This window comes from Saccostrea cucullata, unplaced genomic scaffold (genome assembly GCF_032062105.1).
Source record: "Saccostrea cucullata isolate Sc308-1 unplaced genomic scaffold, CSIRO_AGI_Scuc_v1 ctg1480, whole genome shotgun sequence".
Taxonomy (NCBI): domain Eukaryota; kingdom Metazoa; phylum Mollusca; class Bivalvia; order Ostreida; family Ostreidae; genus Saccostrea; species Saccostrea cuccullata.
This window is the reverse complement of record NW_026940302.1, coordinates 12,856-33,514: the sequence shown is the minus strand read 5'-3', so window position 1 is coordinate 33,514 and position 20,659 is coordinate 12,856. Positions and strand designations below refer to the sequence as shown.

Sequence of the window (20,659 nt, the reverse complement as noted above, 5' to 3'; positions counted from 1 at the left end):
ATATGAATATGTGGCGAACCTCGATTCTGGAATTCTACCCTTCGAAACACATCAGTGACAACACCTAGAGGATTGTGAGGACTCTTAAGAACAGTATTGATGAAAAGTTGAACTCTGTTATCAAAGAATCTTGCACATGTCACTGGATCCTGTTTTACTAGTTTTGATTTTTCATTCCAGCTCATGGCCTCTAATTCTTCTTGTGACATGAATTTTCCATCTAGCATTGCCAGTGTTTTTAGCAAATCTTGCCATCTGGTATCAGCTGATGAAAGAGAAATAAACCAGGTTGGAAGACCTAACTGTCTTATCATGGCAAATACATCCTTTTTCTTTGATGAAAGATATGCAGGAGAATTTCTAAGTGTTCTGAATATATAATACCCTTCATTTAATCTTACAATTTTTTCTGCAGAGACTGGATTTAAAACTTGTTCTGCAGTGATTCTTTTGCCCTCCGATTTACATCTTCTTAGTGCTAAGTTTACTTTGTCACTAACTTGCTTAATTTGAATTTTCTTTAATTTAAAAAAGATGTTGGGTACAGATTGTGCTGCTCGTCTATCAACACTGCGCAACTCCCATTTTGCAATATCACTGTAGTGTACTGGAACTACTCTTTCCTCACTTTCAGTTCTACGATGACCACAAAATATTGTCGGAAAACAGAGATATTCTGCATCTTTATCTGTAAATAAACTTACTGGTTTCTGATTTTCACCAGGAGCAAACACATAAAGTTTATTTGTATCAATGTCTGCTTCATCAACAAGTGTATCAGAATTGCCTTGGATACAGTCATCTGAAGTGACTTCACAAAAACCATCATCATTACCTTCAGTTTCACGATCATCACTATCATTTGAAGATCCTATCAGTTCTTGTACTGTTTCCTCATTACTTTTTTCAATTTCATCTCTCCAAGAATGGTCTATCACTATACCTGAATTCTTGTACAATTCAGAATTTTTCATAAGCCATTGCAAGGCATTTAACACAACATTTGGACGAACATTTTCTGTGAAACATGCTGACTTGTGAGATAATCTCTTCTTCAGTTTTACAGCTATGGTTACATGCTCATCCATTTGTCTTGGAAGGGCATTCACAGTTGGCTGAATATCAACTGGTACATTTACAATATTTCCTTTGACTGACATCTGACCACCTCTTGGTAATTCTCTTATTTGCATAAAAGGTATCCGTTGAGATATTAATCTCTCTTCCAGTGGATGTAAATTTAATGCATCGGGTTTTTCAGGCCATTTCATTCCATTTTTAACTGAAAGTTTTGGAATTTTCTCATCTTTCAAAGCTGAACTGCAGGTTAAGCATAGCCATTCTATACCATCCACTGATCTAAATCCAGTACAGATACTTTTACTACTAGCACTAAGACAAGTTGAATCTAGCTTTACAACACTTTTCAAAAACCAAGTCTGATGACAACATGTGCACACATAAATTGGACCAACTTTCACCTGTTCATGGAATTTCTCTATGCATTCTTCTAAAGAATTACCATGACACTTTTTCCTCACCAATTTGTTTTCATTCTCTTTGAATTCTGTATCAAGCCTCCTTTTAGCTTTATATACTCTTTCATTCTCTCTTTCCTTTTCTCTGTAATTTTTTCTACTTTTGTGTTTACAGAGTCGTTCTCTTTCCAGCTGTTCCACATTGTCTCTTTTTCTTTTTTTTGCTTCTCTTTCTTTCAAACAAAATTCTGTATTTAGCCTTGCCTTGTTCATACTTTTCAAAGTACTTTCTCTGTCCTTCTGCTTTGTTTCTGGATTTTCTCTGACTTTTTTTTTGGAAGCAACTTCCTTCTCTTTAAATTCTTTACTTAGTCTTGCCTTGTTCATACTTTTCAAAGTATTTTCTCTGTCCTTCTGCTTTGTTTCTGGATTTTCTCTGACTTTTTTTTTAAAGCAACTTCCTTCTCTTTAAATTCTTTACTTAGTCTGGCTTTTGTTTTACTTTTTAAAGTACTTTCTCTATCCTTCTGCTTTGTTTCTGGATTTTCTCTGACTTTTCTTTTTGAAGCAACTTCTCTCCCTTTAAATTCTTGACTCAGTCTTGCTTTCGTTTTACTTTTCAAAGAACTTTCTTTGTCTTTCTGCTTCGTTTCTGGATTTTCTCTCACTTTTTGTTTGGATGCAAGTTCTTTCTCTCTAAATTCTTTACTTTGTCTTGCTTTAGTTTTACTTTTTAATGTAATTTCTCTGACCTTCTGCTTTCTCTCTGGATTTTCTCTGACAATTTTTTTTGAGGCAAGTTCTTTCTCTTTAAATTCTTTACTCTGTCTTGCTTTGGTCATACTTCTAAGGTTACTTTCCCTGTCTTTCTGTTTAATCAGTGAGTTTTCTCTCCTTTTTCGCATATAATTTCTCATATATTCATTTCGATTTCCTTGTGACGATTCAGAAATGATACATTTTTTTGACATACTCTCTTGGAACTCAAAGTACTTATCCATTAAAGAAAGTCGTTGGCTTCCTGAATTGGACACACTTGCTTTTTGTGTTACAGACACTGGTTGAATCTCAAACTGGCTTATCATTGAAATATTGCAACTTTGATAAAATGCAAACATGTAGTCCACAAGTTGATGAATATCACTAAAAGTGATTTTAAGAGCCATGCCATCTGCAGATGAAAGACCGTCCTCTCCATGGGAATGCGAATCAAAAAATACAGGACAGTTCTCATCATCAACATATATTGCGGAACAAATTCCTCCAACTATAATTAATCCTTGATTGTATGATGCAAATAGCAGCTCAATACCTTCCTTCAAATTATTACTTTGACATGGCTGATCCCAATCTATATGAGTCACTGTTCCATAAATCTGCTCAAAATAGCTTATTTCATACTGGTTATCATGCACAAAAACAGACTTGGGAAGTTCTTGAAATTGTAGCATTTTTGATACAAATTGAACAGTTGACTGTAATTCTGCAATTCTAACTCTAAATAACTCATCCCCAGCAAAGAGCACATCATCAAGTTCTGCTGAAGTGGATGCACTTTGCAAAATGATGGACATCAAAGCATTACATGTGCATTGAACTCCTCTAGAAAAAGATGGAAATAAATCACTAGCTTGATTAATTGTTCCAAATAATTTTGTCATAAGCAAAGGCATTTTGGCAGAGTTCATAGCGCCCGAAGGCAAATTTTCAATGTTACTAGTGCCCGAAGGCAAATTTGCAATGTAACTGGCGCCCGAAGGCAAATTTGCAATGTTTCTGGTGCCCGAAGGCGAATTTGCACTGTTTCTAGATCTGGTGCCCGAAGGCAAATCTAGTACTCTTTTAAAGGAGGCAGTATCCCCCCGGTCTTTAGCACTATTTTTTACGTGGCTAGCTTCCACGAGTCTAAAAGGTCCGTCATCTGTTGCGTTAATCGTTGGGTCTCTTGTACTATTTTTCACGTGGCTAGTATCCACGAGTCTATTGTCATTGCTGCCACGACTCTGGTTCCCCATCTTGGCTGCTGCAACCCGCCAGTTCTTCTTACGTGGCATTCTCAAGTTCCTATAAAACATACAAAAACAAGATGTGTTTGTGAAACACTATGCGCCCAGCGGCAACAAAGTTAAAAAAATCTATTTTCAGCATATTGATCACAAAGGTTAAAAAAATGGTGTCATATTTTTAATCAGCATGGATTAGACCACCTCATGTCCCTTTCTCCTATTCTCCAGTTATGGCAAGGTCAAAGTGTAAAGAGATATTTTTACCATATGGGTCACAGTCAAGGTGGTGTCATTTGAAAGAACTTGAAAGTTTATCGGTGGAGTATGCATACTAAATATGAAGTCCCTATCTCCTATGCTTCAAAAGTTATAACAAACAGTGGAAAAAGCTATTTTCAGCATATAGGTCACAGTCAAGGTCAAAAGGTCATTGACCATGGTATCATTTGAAAGAACTTAATTGGTGGATTATGCATACTAAATATGAAGTCCCTATCTCTTATGGTTCAAAAGTTCTGACAAACAGTGAAAAAAGTTATTTTTAGCATACAAGTCACAGTCAAGGTCACAAGGTCATTGACCTTGATGTCATTTGAAAGAACTTAATCGGTGGAGTATGCATACCAAATATGAAGTCTCTATCTGTCTTTGGTTCAAAAGTTATGGCAAAAAGTGTAAAAAGCTATTTTTAGCATATAGGTCACAGTCAAGGTCAAAGACATATACCTTGCTGTCGTTTGAAAGGACTTTATCGGTGGAGTATGCATAAAATATATCCCTATCTTATGCTTCAAAAGTTATGACAAACTGGAAAAAACATTTTTAGCATCTAGGTCACAGTCAAGGTCACAAGGTCATTGACCTTGATGTCATTTGAAAGGACTTTATTATGGAGTAGGCATACTGAAATATGAAGTCTCTATCTAAACATGTCTTCAAAAGTTATGGCGAATGTTAAAGAAATTTTACCAGTTACACACTAAGACAAAAACAAATACAATTATATTTTACACACTATTAAATGTACCTAAAATATATTTTTATAAAGTTATATCATTAAAATATATCATATATAATATATGTTTTATCATCACAGATTATTATTTTTGCAAGTTCAAATGTAAATATTTGAAATAGAAATACCTGTAAATGATTATTACAACTGAATATTGAGCTCGGCTAATAAACATGTCTTCAAACTTGCCTTGCTGGGCTATAGTAAATTTTACCAGTTACACACTAAGAGCAAGAAAAATAATCATATTTTACACACAATGTACCTGATAATTGTTTAATTTATTTTCAAATATATCATATTATATGTTTTATCATCACAGTTATTATTTTTGCAAGTTCAAATGTAAAACTTTGAAGGTGATTTGAAATACCTTAAATGATTATTAAAGTGGAATTTTTCGAATAGAAAAATGTGTTAGGTACAATCATAGAGTGACATATAATTGTTAAAGTTAGCCAGTGCAGGATCATTGGCATCTCTATGCTCCACCCTGGGTATATCAGTCATGAATGCACAATGAAAATTTGTATCAGAGTATGAAGTTTTATTAGAATATCTTGAATAGTTTTTTAAAACTGAAATTAAAACACCAGCCTTGGCTGCTTGGAATTTTTCCGAAAAGCATAAACAGGGCATAGTAGAAATTAGAAATGGCTAGATATTTATCTAATATATCTTTTATAGTTAAATTCTCATCTCAGAATTCAACTGAATATCAAATGGACAAAATGAAAATTTGTTCAGAAGTAACTTTTTAGAATATCTTGAATAGTTTTTTACAACTGAAATTAAAACAAGGGATGTTTGTAAAACACTTATGGCCCCCCTTCCAAAATTGGAATTTTTCACACCCTTGGTCATAACTTGTGTGTGAAATGGTGCATTTTACCATAAAACAGAAGTTGGACCAAACACAAATTATCTAATATATTTTTCTATAATATCTGACTAAACAGAATTCAACTAGAACTGTCAAATGGAACTGCTGGGTTTTTCATGACAAACTTTTTCCATAATAAAAATATGTATCAGACATGAATCATGAAATTTTTCTTCCAGTGACCTTGAAGTTCCCCAAATGACCTTGGGCAAAAGTCATGACACACCCTTGGGTCATGGGCAATCTTTGTATGAATTGAGAACCTACCAAGTTTATCGATAAGAAAGATATGGACATTAAGACATTTTTCTTTAAACGACCTTGAACTTCCTCAAATGACCTTGGGTCAAGGTCATGACAAACCCTTAGGACATGGGCAATCTTTGTGTGGAATGAGAACCTACCAAGTTTATCCATAAGAAAGATATGGACCGAACACATATTATGAATTTTACTTCCAGTGACCTTGAAGTTCCCCAAATGACCTTGAATCAAGGTCATGACACACCCATGATCATGGGCAATCTTTGTGTGAAATGACAACCTACCAAGTTTATCCATAAGAAAGATATGGACCGTACACAAATTATGAAATTTTTCTTCCAGTGACCTTGAACTTCCCCAAATGACCTTGGGTCTAGGTCATGACACACCCCTAGGTCATGGGTAATCTTTGTGTGGAGTAGTAGATTCTAATGTCCCTCCATAAGAAAGATATGGACCGGACACGTTTGCACGGACAGACAGACAGACGGACAAGGTCATTCCTATAAACCCCCCCAAACTTCGTTTGCAGGGGGTATAAAAAGCGTCCTTCCTCAAACTATGTAGAATACGTACCCAGACAAATGAAAGAAAAAGTGAGCAAGCTCATATATCCCACGCTCCCCCAACCCTCAAAGTGCTGAAAATCCCAATAAACTTAAAGGAATCAGTATACTAAATATCTGCAAAGTTTGACCAAATTCTGTTCAGAGGTTAAAGAAGAGTTACACTGCCAAACTGTTCATCTCTTTATTCAAGGCATGGCCAAAAATCTATGTTAAAAAGTGCCGAAAATCCTGGAAAAAATAAAGGAATCAGAATTATCTGATACATGCAATACCTACATCTACCCAATGTGTCCTAAATATTTGCAAAGTATGAACAAATTCTGTGCACCTGTTTATGAGAAGTTGCACTGACAAATGGTTCATCTCTATATTCAAGGTACGGCCAAAAATCTAAGTTGAAATGTGCCAAAAATCTCGAAAAAAAAATAAAAGGAATCCCAATTTCCTTGTAATATGCCCATCTACATACTGTGTACAAAATATTTGCAAAGCTTGTCAATGACCGAATTCTGTGCAGCGGTTATGAAGAGTAACGCTGTCAAACTGTTCATCTTTAATCAAGGTATGGCTGAAAATCTAAGTTGAAAAGTGTCAAAATTCTCGGAAAAAATAAAGGAATCAGAATTTTCTGGTAAAATGCACATATCTAAAAATTGTGTCATAAATATGTGCAAAGTTTGACCGAATCCCGTGCAGCAATTTATGAAAAGTTGCGCTGACAAAAAATCAAAAGCCTGAAAGGCTTCAATCACAGTTCAATGGCATCAAACAAGAAAAGCAATTTCAAAAGATCTGAAGATAGGTCAAGTGAGTAACTCTGGTAACATAATAATAAAATAAAAAGTAGTTTTAACACAATTACAGATTAGGGCCTTATGTCCTGGTCCGAATGAAGCAGGGTTCGAATTGACCAAACATCGTCTAAAATGTTCACACTCAATATCAAACTATTTTATAATTTCTTTTCAGTCACTAGAAGACATATTCATAAGGGTTACATAAATTTATATATTATTCTTTCTAATTGCCATTGTCAGAGCGTTGTTCTACAGTATAGTGATTGCATTTAAACCAAGACTCTAATGTTACAAGTACAGTCGAGTTATGATAGGGCACGGTAAACAAATAGAGGAAATGGATAAATAACAGTTAAGTAATACAGGTCAATGTCATCGGTTGTTTGGAAAAAATTGGATTGAAGATTGTAAAAGTAAAGCTAAGATTAAGAAATTCAATCTTTCTGATTTTGTAGTATTCGTGTTTATTTTTTAATTATTTTACCATCTTGAAGGTTGTTTGTATTACAGTAATCGGTCCAAAAATGTCATTCGACGCACCCTCTCTGTAGAAATTCGTCAGCAACAACCACAATGTTTTTCTTGCGTAAAAATTAAACACAATATTGTTGTTTTGTAGTAAAATTAATTGAAGATACAATTTAAGGTAATTTTATATCCAAACTAAACCAAAATTGTTTCGGATGAGAGAAAAACATGAAAATTACAACCCTGGGAAATTAATCCCCATAAACAGCATTCACAGTGTGCTCATCTAAACCTAAACTGGTTTTCTGAGTTAATTCACTCAAGAAGTATCTGTTACTGTTAACAAATTAACTGTTGTATAGCCAAAAATTACAAGAACTTTGACTGCAATTCCACAGAGAAAGAAACATCACCAAGAATGATTTTTTCATGAATTGTTTTCAGTTGAGTTAAAAAATTGTCACTGAATCAAAGTGCAATTTCCTGCACTTTCTGGAAAAACATGCTATATAAAATGTTTGATTTTTTTAGCTAAATAAAGGCCCGATGCCTGCCAGGATTTCAAAATACCAGACTGATAGATTATACTGGTACATTTAAAATTTTAAAAATTTTATTCTGTGCTTTTAAAATTATTTTTACTGTTTCCTAAAACATCAACTACAAGGTCAGTAAAAGTAATAAATAAAACAAAAAACAAATTAAGTTCAATAAATAAAACCGAGGCGTAATTTTCTACTCAGCAACAAACTCATTGCCATTTGTCATATAGGACCGAAACTGAGGTATTGCAAATAAAGCAAACATATAAATCAAGCTACATAGCTAAATCTAGTGAAAAGACTTGCTTATAGTTATAGAGGCAGGGGCAGTTAATGGGGTTTTAAATGGCAAGTCTTTTAAATCATTCCTATTACACAGCTACAATTGCTTACAGAGAGAATATTAATACATGTACAAGTCACAAAAAGTGCTTTTGCATATACTAAGTGCATTTTCACTTTCAGTAAGTTTTTCATAGGTACCGTTCGAAAAATTATAAATGACGAAATATTTCATCACGTTTCAAGTTCAGGCACATTTTCTACATAAATACAAAAACAACATATTAAATACCCAGTAAAAATAATTTATTGTTACATATATAAAATGCTCGAACCGGCAATCCTTTATCACAGTCTAAAATTAACCCCTCAAAAACTGTTAAAATTCGAGATTCACAAAAGCATATGCATATACTGTTTAAACTTAATAACCTATGAACCATCCTGGGCAATACAAATTGTTAAAATGGGGGCTTTTTTTGAAAAACACAAAATATTTAATGTATATTTTATAATGTTTTGAAAACTTTCTCCGAAAAACAGGGCTTCTAAGTTGCCGGAAAACGCTAATGGCCGATAACAGTATACGCACGTAAAATATTCTTAATCACAAAATTATCGGCATCGCAACTATATTTCCCTAAAATGTTAAAAATCTGGGTGCATGATTAATTTCATACATTGTTTAACCAAAAAATTGAAAATTTTGGCAATTTTTTGATGATTTAGATTCGTTTTAACGTTTTACCTACGTTCTTATATAAACAAACACTAAAAAATATTAATTCTTGGATGCATACAAGTAGTATGAATTTGTACTAGGGCTGCATTTAGCTAAGTTCATATTGAATTACGGAAACTCAGGGGACTGACTGCACTGAGGTAACACATTCGCCGTGTTGCATTTTCCCTCTCTTCTGAACTTGATAAATATATTTGCTTCCTTGCATACGTTTTAAATTCGGCAGACGGTTGTAGGGGATAAACAGTTTTGTTTTAGAAATTACATAAGACTGTAAGTTACTTTAGAGAGAGTCGCAGCATTTTAAGGTGGGGGAAGTGCCCAATCAGCAAGAGGGCAAAAAGTAATTCATCCGGGTATACACCCGTCGACCACAGTTAGTGGTTGTCCAATCAAGAAGAAACCCATTGTATTTGTATATAATTCATTATAATCCTTTTCAACAAAAACCTGAGTTAACAGGTTAACGAACTTTTAACGCCTTGATAAAGAGACAAAAAAATCGCAATTAAATGGCCATTAATATTTATTTTGTCTAAGAAGGTTTTAAAACGATCGGATGAGAAGCTCTTAAATAAGGATACAACGCTGCATTTTGAACAATTTCAGAGCAAAACATGTAATTCCAAGAGTTTAGATTGCAACTGTCACTACTGATAATGTGTGCAGGAGAGTGTCATTTGACGAGTACGGCGCACTTCAAAGTTGTTTCCAGACGAATAATTACCACACCAAATGCTGGGGTTGATTGTGTGGACTTCTGTTTGACACGCCAAAACTACAGAGGCAGTCAATGGGGACAGACTTCGTCAATTCCAAGACAGGCCATACAATCAAGCCAGCCACGTATGACGGAACCAGTTCCTGGCTTGACTACGGATTTTTGAGGCTTGTGCAATTGTAAACGGCTGGAGAAGATAAGAACTTCTTTAAGAGTGATTTTTTGGCCAAGTATTCAGTGTTAAAATGATCAAGCTGACACTGGACAGCACTATTATATTTTCTGCATTCCCTTGAGAAGAAGGCTTTTTTTCCTAACCAAACAGATTGTTTGGTTCAGCTAAAGGAAGCTAAGGCATGAGCATCTGAGCTAAATAGATAAAGTCAAGCTACATTAGACGACTAACAAATTTGGTACGTACCAGACTTGATTGCGAGTTATAGAACAAAGATGCATTTAATGCCTAGGGATTAAAATTGTCAGGCAATTGCAAAGTTTTGTTACTGTAAAAATTGTAAATAATTAATCATATGCGGGACGCATATAAATACAAGCTTACAGAGAGAATATTAATACACGGAAATTGGTTTTGTGAAGTTTCGTTTTAACATTTACTACGTGCCGTTATTCACTTTCAAACACTAAAAAATATTAATTCTTGACACTACAAGTAGTTCGAAACTGATTTGTAAATGACTGAATAATTCATATTGTTTCAAACTCAGGCACTGATTTTCTACATAACACATGCAAAAACAACATATTAAATACCCAGTAAAACATAATTTATTGTTCTCATATATAAATTGACTGAATAAGGCAACCTTTATAAACAGCTAAAATTTCATGTCACCAATGTACATAAAACCTGAATAAGGCAGTTACTTGGTTGTAGAAAAGGTGGTATACCACAATTAGCAGGTCACATTCCAAGCTGTTTAGCAACTTAATGGAAGGCTACAAAAAGTAATTCATTTGCGGGAGACACCGTTCGCAATACAAACTGTTAAACCAAGAAAAACACAAAATATTTGTATATAATTGATTATAATCCTATTGGTCAACAAAAACCTGAGTTAACAGGTTAACGAACCTAATGGCCGATAACAAGTATCACCACACACCCAAGCTCGCCGCGTGACGTTACATATTAAATTATTACAAATTTTATGCTTATTCATAATACGTATTCTATATTTTCTAATAGGTAATTTACTAAAATCGGTTGAAAAGATTTCTCAATGCACCATGCTTTATTTCATACTATCATGGAACTAAACCCCACCCTTATTACCCAGAGGTTAGGCATTTTAAAATGTTAAGGGCTTATTGATTATTATAAGCTTAATCATACTCATGCAAAGTGTTTGACTGCCTATAATTTTCAGAAGTAAAAGAGTTATCTATAGTAACACACTTTCCCTATATATAATCAATAGACAAACCCCCACCCCAGAACCCTTCACCCTGGGGCCACAAATTTCACAAATTTGAAAGAGGCACCCTTGGTCAACATTACCATACACCTAGTTTATCTGTTTTATTTACAGGGGGAAAGAAGAAGATTTCTAAATAATTTTACATTTTCACTATATGATCAACAAAGCCCCGCCCCAACTCAAGAACCCCTGACCCTGGGGCCATGGATTTCACAATTTTGGTAAAGGGCCCTCTGCTGATTAAAATTATGCCAACAGTTTGACTGCTTGATGTCCAGGAGTAAAGAAGAAGATTTTTAAAGATTGCATTAATTTTAGTGGTTTTGGCCCCACTCCTCAGGCCCCAGGGGGCAGGGACCATGAAATTCACAATTTTTGTTCCCCTTCACCCATAGATGCTTTGTGCCAAAACTGGCTAAAATTGGTATAGTAGTTTCAGAGAAGAAGCTGAAAATGTTCAAATGTTAACACACGACACACGACACACGACACACGACGCACGACGGACGACGGACGACGACGGACAGAAACGGATAGCAATAGGTCACCTGAGTTACTCAGGTGACCTAAAAATCTGAAAATCCATTCTGTCAATTTCTTGTCTCGCCATTTGTTTTCAACCTGTACACTTTTTGTGTCTCTTCTACAGAAGAGTTCCTTGCATTGCCAAATAGAGGTAAAATAAGATGTCAGTGTAATTTTATTTTTTTTACTTCACTCAGATGGAAAATCAAAGACTTTAAAGTACATTTTATGTTATTGGTCTTATTAATTTAATTATACCGAGGCTTATACCCTAGAATTAACATGCCCTTCGGGCTTGTAAGTGTACAATTTCCACATGCACGCTTCCAATTTTACCAGGTCCCGGACATTGGACTCCCGGGATTTGTCGAAGACTGGTTATACACTTATCAAATATTTTTTTCCTTCATGGAAGTCTCGATATAAAAGGAGATGCTTACCCTGTGTGACACCTAATATCAATGTTGGATATAACAGGGGTCAATGTGTTATCCAGTAATAATAAATCTCTTTTTTTATCATGGAATTGTTGATATGCATCACTGTCTGTTATCTTCAACTCTTAATACTCTCCTTAAATCAAGTAAAGAAAATCTTACGCTGCAATAATTATTACCAGCACTATCTCATAAAAACGTTTGCAGGAATACTCTAACCCTTTCAATTGAAGTAGTCGATGAAAAATCCTCCCCTTATTAACATAGGTTATTAATCAAAGCTGAAAAATCAATTTAGAACTAGGTCAATGAAATAATCTTGGTGTTAACTAATTCTGATAACATTGACAGTCAAAATTTAACTGTGCCTTGTCTTTACTCATAAATTATTTTTATTTCAGCCAAAGCCTCTTAACTTCTCAAAAGTTATTATTATGTCTAATCTGTTTTAGAACTCCTAAATGGAAGGGTCAAGCCAGCGTCGTATAATGCATTAAAAATTCATATTTATAAAATCATATTACTGTGCAAAGGTACAGATGTTTTAAATAAATCCATATGAATATAAAATGCAATGACTAACCCTCATCAGACATCTTGGAATAGCCTAAACCCTAATCAGTTAAAAGTGTAACAACTACAATCTGGACTTATTGGGGGGAATGAGAGACTAACCCAAAAGCAGTTGAAGAGTGTGCGAGGACTAACTCTAACTCTCTACAGTGGGTTTGAGGAAGACCATTATTATTCAAATGTTTTTCAAGGAAAAACCGTTTCCACATGAATGGTATGCGAGGAATAACTCTTTCATCTCTTGTGGGTAAAAAATATAAGAAATTTCAGTAAATGTGGGGATAAATACTAATGTACTGGCTTCAGAAGTACATTACAAAAGGATCAGAAATTGACATGGATTATTATGAAGGCATAACTGTTCATTGTTTCTCTGCAACATCGAACCTTGACAAATCGGATCATCACAATGATCAGTGACCTGTCACTGGTCAAACAAGTCAGCAGACTTTGGCGTCAATTATGGATTGTTTAGGAGCATCTGACTTAGCCTAGAACTTTATACTTTGACGTGACCATAGGACTTTGGGGTCTTGCATATATTACATACACAAGGCTAAATCCAACAAGAAAAACAATTCCAAATATCTAAATATAGATCAAGTGAGTGACTCCGGTAACATTATATCAGAATTATAATAACTCAGTAGTCTATACACAACAGACGGTCTAGAGCCGTAGGTCCTGGTCAGAATGAAGCAGGGTTCAATTTTACCAGACATCATCAGAATTTTCGCAATCAATATAATCTACTTTCTTTTCCTTTGAAGGGTTTTATAAATTTATATATTATTCTAATTAACATTGTCAGAGCGTCGTTCTGCAGTAAAGTGATTGTATCTATACTACATCTGTGACTCTACTGTTACAAGTACGATCGACTTACGATAGGGAAAGGTAAAGAAATGAAGAAAATTGATTAATACAGTAATACTGGTCAATATAATCGGTTGTTGGATAAATTTGGATTGAAGATTGAAAAATTATATCTGAGATTAAGAATTTCAATCTATATAATGTTGTAGTATTTGTGCTTATTTTGTAATTACTTTCACGTCTTTAAAGGTACTTGGACACAGATTTGAAGTTAATATTTTCTGTATACTACACAGTAATATGACGAATTATATATTTTATTAGCATTTCACACAAAAATTAATTAAAAACCATATTTCATTTAAAAGTTATTAAAACTTCAAATTTTTTGGCGGATTTGATTGACACATCCCTGCACTTTCACATAAATTTAATTTTATTCTTAATTCTTCAGAAAAAATGGCAATCTTGTCGTGTTTTAATTAGACATATTAAAACTTTAATCCAGAAAAATAATTTTATTTGGAGTAGAAATGTTAGAAATCAAAACGCCTTCACAAGTATCGTCATTCCGAGCTAAGTCGTGTGTGCAAATCGATCACACTCGTGTTATGTACACAGTTTTTGTAAACAAGGCAGGAGCTCTGTTTTTGTTGATGTTTTGATTTTACCAGGTGCGTTTAATAGTCAAAGTATGCTCACCACAACTGCACGGACTGAGAATATATTGTGTGTTTGTTTTGCTTTCGAACATGTCTATTCTGAATTTTCTGGAATATAGTATTAATACTTTTCACTCATAAACAACAAGATTGCCACTTTTCCTAAGTATTAAGATTAAAAATAAAATTTGTAAAAGTGCAAGGATGTGTCACTATAACACGCCCAAAAATTTTGAAATTTTAATAACTTTTAAACGAAATAAGATTTTTAATTAATTTTTGTTTGAAATGCTATTAAAATATATAATTCGTTATATTATAGAGAAAAAAATTAACTTTAAATCTGTGTCCAAGAACCTTTAAGGTTGTTTGTATTACATAAATCAGTCCCAATATGTTATTCATGTCATTTGATGCACCCTCTCTGTAAAATTTCATCCGCTACAACCATGACGTTTTTCTTGCGTAAACAAATCGTTACCTTATAGTATAATAAATTAAAGATACCATGGGGCCTAAAAAAAAATATGTTTGTTTCCTGTAACCCGACCGACCCATTCATTTTATCCCCGGGTGGATTTTTTTTCTGACAAATGGCAAAACTGCATTTGATCAATCAGCTGATTCCATTTATTTAAAAAAAAAATTAGCTTGTAGCTTAACTTGGGACCAAAAATATGTCAACTTGGTTTACATTTACCTTAAATATAAAGAGTTATCATTATTGTAACAACAATTTCCCCATACAACTTTCTGAAGTTCGGTTTCTGCCGCTGGCAGCCATTTTGGATGCCATGTTGGGTGTCCACTGTAAATATAACACCTGTTATTTTCAAGCCGGGGAGGTTTCACCATTCATAAGCAAAAACAAAAAAAAAAAAAAAAAATTCCGACCTACCGACCCTTGATTTTTTTAGGAATGTTACAGGAAACAAACTTATTTCTTTTTTTTTTAAGCCTGGTCATATTTTCCCATTCAAGCTATTATTCTTTGTGAACATTTCAAAAGAATTTGGTTTACAGCTGTTGCTATTTCTTATTGCGGATGCATCCACTGACACATTCGGTTGCATAAATCTGATTAACAATCACTAGAAGTCGATAGAGCTTCACACAACGCCATAGAAATGTGCTACTGTGAATATTTCAATACAATTTCTATTCTACTTACAATTCCATAATTAAAATCATTTCATGATTTTCCTCAAATGCCTCCTTCAGATGAACAATACTCGGGGTGATGAAGTTGGCTGATTATCCTTATTTCATTCTTCACCGTGGCCTTATCAACTGGGCAAGGAGTGCTGATAAACCTGGCGAGATACTTCCTTCCACTGTCCTTCTCTATAGACCGATGAACTACACCAAATGCACCGCTACAATACATCAGCATATGTCATATGAATGCTTCTTTCTCCTACCAATAGGCAAGTTTTGTAATACTACTTCATCATTCTAGTTTGATGGCAATTATGACTAGTCTTTGAAATTCTTTCTTACAAAATAAATTATCAACGAGTTCGCCCTGTATGATAATGTGTACATCAAATTATGATTAAGCGAAATTGTATTTCCTTTAAATTTATATACACATCTTGGTATATCTGTTTTGTTTCTGGATATATCTCATGATAAACTGTCAAATATATTGTTATGTAAGTTTAAAAGTGTACTGTGTGAGTGTGTGTAATTGCGGTGGTGAGTGGGTGTAATTTCTTTGCTATGTGTTAACATATATGCATATGGAAAAATAGCTTCAAACTAAACATCAAAAGGCCTGAAGGTCCACAATGGCGCCGCGCTTTAGATATAGCAGTGATACTGTGAAATTATGGGATTTCCAAGCATTTTTAAAAGCATGCATATGTTTACATAATAATATAGCTGTACTTGTATGTACATCTAGATAAACCTAATGGATTTTATTTTAATCACGATTCTACGATAACATCGATGTCCATTTTGGGTTTCAACATTTAACATCGTTTAACATCGCAAACTTACCCGATGAAAGTGGGTGAGTTGGCAACTTTGTATAGGACTGTTCAAGTTTTTTGTTTTTCAAGAAATTTAGGAAATAAGCACAAAAATTGGTAAGTATATTCCTACATTCAGATAAAATGATGGTATTGGTTCGAGTACTATATAACTTGAACCAATTCCATCATTTTACACTATATTACTTGGCGCATAAAGAAAGTGGTGAACTGTAAGATATTTCTCATAGCCATAAAAAAAAACTGCCACGTCTAATAACCTATTGCACTTACCGACCAAGTTCCTCAAAAATGTCATAAAATTGGTGCACGCTGACTGCTCTTATACTGGCAAGCTCAGATTTTGGCACCATCTGAAGAAAAAATTACTGAGTAAATACCAAAACACGTCCTTTTCAATCATTTCACATTACATAGGCATTTTTATATTTACACATTGGGTGAAAACATTACTGTATAATACATTTACATTCTTTTCAAAGACCAGTATAAATTATTCATTAACCGCTTTGCCATTTGCAGATATATAACTTGTTTGATGGGTTCTCATTGGATTTTTAGGAGTGAAATGTATTTCTATGTGCTGCTTTCCATTAAAAAGGGGATATGAATTTATGCCTCTCTTCAACACCTTAACTTTAACAGAATTAAACAGGGCATTTTATAATAATTTGAGATGCAGGTAGGTTTGCCATTACACTTCTGCACTACATTATAAAAATAATTATTTACAATTCCTTACCCGGTTCTCCATCTCCTGGGGACCGAGACAGTTTCTTCAACTCTACATTGGTCAATGTATCAGTTTCCTAAAATTGCATTAGAATAAAGTATATGGAGAACAGAAACAGTAGTCTATATCTAAGTCGTAAAACGATATATATTAAAAGCAGAGTTTCCGAAAACTATCGGTCCAACCAGCAAAACCGATAGAAAATCGAAATGTCCCATGATATTCGCTACAGTATTGGTCCGTGCGACCGATCAGGGGCTTCTATTCTCTAAAATTGGGGCCGTTCAACGGCCCCTTCCCCAATGCAAAAAAGATACTTTTTTGCAAAAGAAAGGTGTAAATTTCCCAATTTCCATAGCAAAATATTAATTAAAAAATAAAAGTCCATGAAACTTAATCACAAATTAAAACCCCAAATGAAACAAACTTGCAAATGAAAGTGAAACTGTACTACTATTTTAATAGTTCGCACAAATGCATTCGTAAACTGGTTCGGGGAACCAGGTTATTGTTTTTACTGAAATGTGTACTATGAGTTAAGAGTATCTTGTCATGTACATTCGACATAGAAACATCATTTGGGTTTCGAAAAAAGACATTTCTCTTAAATATTAGTAAGCTGCACGTAGAAACATACCCATGCACGCTTCCGCATGATGAGTCTCGCGCTGTATTGGTAATCAACTTTGTCCATGTGATCGAGAAAATTCAGGACAATGTGACTAGCGACTGTCACTCAGAAAGACAGATAACCACAATATCAACACTCAAAGATAGTAATGACAAAGCTAATGTACTTTCATAAATAGCCTACCTACCCATGTTTGATCTGTATTCAAAACCAGAGGTAAATAGATGACAAAATGCTAGAAAAGCAAAATTTGAGGATTTCTTAAAATAAATTTTGGTTATCCAACTTTTCCCGAAAGGATGGTAATTTTCCTAATTTGAACGGCCCCGGCCCTAGTCCCAAAAAGTGGTGTGAGAGCCCTGCCGATTGTGGTGAGGGCTTGTCCCTGATTAATTTCTTGTACTCTAATCTAGGCCTATTGCAATATCTTCATATATGAAAAATTTCAATGCAGCCAGCTCCTTTTCTTCGTTAATATCCATTATCTTATCCATCTTGCATTTCTACTTGACTTATTTACTTTCAAAAACGATAGTTTCTTCCTAATCCGAATTTCCTCTATTATTGATAAACACATATATAGGTCATGAGGTGCAATGCCCACTGAGAAAGCGTAAAAATAATTTTTTAAAATTTACTTTCATTTTGAATTTCTACTGCTTCTTCTATATGATTCAAATTTACAAGTGAGAATTAAACTTTAAATTTTAAACAGAATTCTAGAAACCTTGAGAAGTTTTCTTTTTCAAGAATTAACTTTTTTGTAATTAGTTGTTTCTTTCTCACAATATCTACTTGGGGCTAGTGCCTTTATTGCTGCCACAAGCCTGTGTGACCTGGTGCCATGTTTGAATTAATTATAGTTGCATTTTATATTCCTTTTATATCACAATCAGTGTTTGTGAGCCACCATTTTTCTTACATATTCATTGCCATTTTCTTTGAATTACATCTGACATGAGAAATACACTATATATTTTAAAATTCATTCGGAATAATAGAATATGTTTCGGACTGATAGAACACATTAAGTCATCAGTCCGAATGACTGATAGAAAAATTTGGTTTTCGGAAACTCGGTAAAGGCCCAGCCAACAAAAAACTTAAAAACATCAGAGGTGGGATCAGGTGCCATGAAGGAGTGAGCATCTCCTACCAACAAGTCACATCCGCCATGTGCTCCTAGTCATGCTGTGGAAATAACGGAATAACCTGTTGTCATTTCAATGTTAAAAATTATGGCCTAACAATAAGCATGACAAACCTCATGGAACTCAATCTTAATATGGTTTTTGCTGTCGAGGTCATTCAATCGACCATATAACTTAGGAAATGATGACTTTCATCAAAGTTGCTGATATTCTTGTTTCATCAATCAACCGCCAATGTCAACATTATCTTTTTAAATGGAAAAGTGTTATGATACATATCCTTGTATATTATGTGAAGTGAAAGACTTAGGAATTAATGGCCAATGTCAGAACACAAATACAAAACCTTCACAACATCATTTCGTACAGTATAAGGGCATACCATTTCTCACCGTTAGTATACCTTACACAGAAGAGGACATTTGACCTCATCAGGATTAATTAATCTCATCCATTCTTGAGAACTATAATAAGGAATTTACAATTGCTTCAGTCCTTATTCAACTTCTTCCTTGAGAATGGATATCTGCGTTAAAGTGCGTTTAATCTGCCGAATTTAAAATCATACATACCATTTCTCTTACTTCTTTCCTTGTCCAATCCGCCATCCTACAACAGCATTATAACAATATATTCATGACCATCTCACTGGTAAATTATCATTGAAAATTCTACATTGATAAACGGTTGTATTCGGAAACATATGAATTGATAATTCAGCTAAATACTGTATACAGGGAAATTTCCCCCCAATTATTTTCGCCCCTTTCGCCCTCTTCCTGATTGGGCTAATTTAAAACGGTGCGAATTTGAAATTACACAGCTTAATCTCTTAAACAAAACTACGACTGGGCGAATTTAAAACGGGGCAAAATTGTTAGCAAGTGTAAAAGGGCGAAATTAACACGGGGCGAAAATAACCCTGTATACAGTACCCTATTTCTGTTTCAGAATCTATTTGTAGCATAGAAGAGCTCCAACACATCAAAAACCGATTAACGGCGACAATTGCTTCATCAGAGAGTAAGTTTTTCATCCTAGATTCTATACAAAAATTTCTTTACACAAATTAGAGGTTTACAGCTATATCGGAATTATAGATCATTTTGTGCATTGCCCGTGCGCGGAAATGTTTGTTGACAACGTCATGTGGTCTACATTTATTTCATTTCTATACCTTCTGAATATCAGAGCACTACATCAAATTGTGACATGTTACAGTACCCGCATCGTTATTCTTTACAATTCTATCGTGTTCTATCGTGCGTGTATCCTATCGTATCGTGCGTGTATCCTATCGTATCGTGCGTGTATCCTATCGTATCGTGTTTTCCGTTTATCAGGTTTTGCGTTTTCTATCGTGTTTTCCGTTTATCGTGTTTTGCGTTTATCGTGTAGATCGTTTATCAGGTTCTATCGTGTATCGTGTTTTGCGTTTATCGTGTATATTCGGAAACCCTCGCTTTTTATCTTTACTATGTTGAAAGAAACTACTGAGCTATTCCGAGTTTCTTTTTCGTTTTGTGAATAAAAATAAGATTAATTCAACCGAAAGAGAAAATAAAGATTTTTCCCTTTCTTTTTCATCAATAGAGAAATATTAAAGAGAAGAAGGAAAAAATAATTAATCGCGTATTTCATGAATGAATAAATTGATTTATTAATAAGTAATTAATTAAATGAATAAAATAATAATATCATGGTAAAGCAGAGAGTAATTGTCAAAATTTAAACAGTAACTCTATTTCTCGGAAATGAAATTATAAGTAAATCGATCACCTGGTCTATTTCTTTAAAAAAATAATTTATCGAATTGTATGATTTATTTTATCAAAATTAAATACTATGAATATGATTTTCTCAAATGAATCGGAGTTACCGGAGAAGGATTTTTCGTAAGCTAAGATGTTCCCGTACACAAAAAGCAA

At 34.1% G+C, this 20,659-nt stretch overlaps 1 pseudogene; it reads right to left on the bottom strand.

Annotated features, from left to right (window-relative positions):
* LOC134255079 (twitchin-like) overlaps positions 1 to 19,339 on the bottom strand; it is a 28,974-nt pseudogene extending 9,635 nt beyond the window's left edge.
* Positions 19,340 to 20,659: the final 1,320 nt, after the last annotated feature.